The sequence below is a fragment of the Dipodomys spectabilis genome, unplaced genomic scaffold (assembly GCF_019054845.1).
Source record: "Dipodomys spectabilis isolate Male_0828 unplaced genomic scaffold, ASM1905484v1 ptg000353l, whole genome shotgun sequence".
NCBI classification, from domain to species: domain Eukaryota; kingdom Metazoa; phylum Chordata; class Mammalia; order Rodentia; family Heteromyidae; genus Dipodomys; species Dipodomys spectabilis.
Genome location: NW_024871030.1, coordinates 576,218 through 577,838, shown reverse-complemented (window position 1 = coordinate 577,838; position 1,621 = coordinate 576,218).

The following is a 1,621-nucleotide window of genomic DNA, read 5'->3' as shown; positions in this document are numbered from 1 at the left end:
ATGTTCATTCTCAAATCCCTTAGTTTTCTGGTTATGGTTTCATTGTACTCCCTTTCCTTCTGATGGTCTCCATTCAGCATTCCATTTGTGACCTCCCTGGATTTTTTCAGCTGTCTGTTTGTCGATTCCATGAATGCCTCCATTAATCGTTGTCTATTCTCACCTTGCTCATTCAATTTCTGTATTAATCTTTGATTAGCCCCCTCATTGTCATGAGATTCCTATATTAGTATTTGTGTAGTCTCATCCTGCTCACACAGTTCCTATAGCCTCATTACACTCATACAATTCCTCTATTAGTCTTTGTTTAGCCTCTTCATGTTCATGTTTTTCACTATCCCACTCATGCATTTCCCTATATTGCTCACACAGTGTCCTTTGTAGACTTTCCATCATTTCATTCAGCATGTTTACTAGTAGTGTTTGTAGAGAATTTGGAAACTCTCCTTTGGATTATTCATTAACTGCTCTGTTGCTTGATTATCATAAGTGGGAGTTGAGATACCTGGAGTTGCCATTTTCTTGTGTTTCTCTGGCTTGTTCTGCCCATTTGGTATGAAAGCAAAACCAATTTTGCACTGTAACACTATTTTAAGGCAAGCATCAACCAGAACCCTGTAGTTGCACAGATTGTTTGATGCAGTCAAAATGATTACAGATACAAAGAGGTTATAATTCTGTAAGTTAAGGTTATGTCAGTGCTTTTTAACACTGCCCCAACTCTCAAGTTACATAGGTCATTATTTTACATTCTCTACATTGGCTACAGTGAGTAAATTTGCTCATCTTTACACTCTTCATTTTTGTGCTTGCTCTTTGCCACCTCCCCACAATATTTCCAATCCCAATATTCATTTCAGGAAACAGTACAGTAGTTGTTCAGAGGAGTACTTCCCTAAGTATACTATTCTTTAGTCTGTTTGTGTCTATATGCATAGAGCCCTGTATATGTTACACGCATATTGGTATTTTAGATCTAGCTTTCACATATGAGAGAAAACATACACTGTCTTTTGAGATGATTAAATTTTTCTCCTCCATTGTTCTGATACTTCTTGAGTTCATGAATTAATTTTATATGTCAAACCAACCATCTTACCTTGAACAACCTAATGTGCTTATTTTTACTTACCCTTTGCATTGGGCTCTAGTGTGTCACTCTCCTACCTACAAGATGGAACTCACAGAGTATTTCATAGGATGATGTCTATGAGTTCTATGAGAAATGGTTATGTGAATGTACTCCTTAAACTGGAAGTGAGGGGCATATTTCAAAATATTGTTGTGTTATTGAAAGTTTCTTAGAGAGAAGAGTGCAGACAGTAGAACATGCCTGTGTTTCAATCTGGGATGTGTTGGTCCCAAGCATGAGGGACTCCATTCTGCACTTTTAATTTCCTTTCCTCTGAAATGGGGAGGAGGGGTATTAATAGTACCCATCAGTACCCATAGATTGATGATGTCTTAGCACCCATTGTGTGACTGATTAAGGGATACAAAAATCAGAGGAATATGCGGGTTGTTGTCTGTTTGATAGTACACAGACCCAGGTGACAGTGAATCTCTGAATTCAGATCCATATTCTAGCTGGCTAGCTCACACATCTTCTGTACCTCTCCAA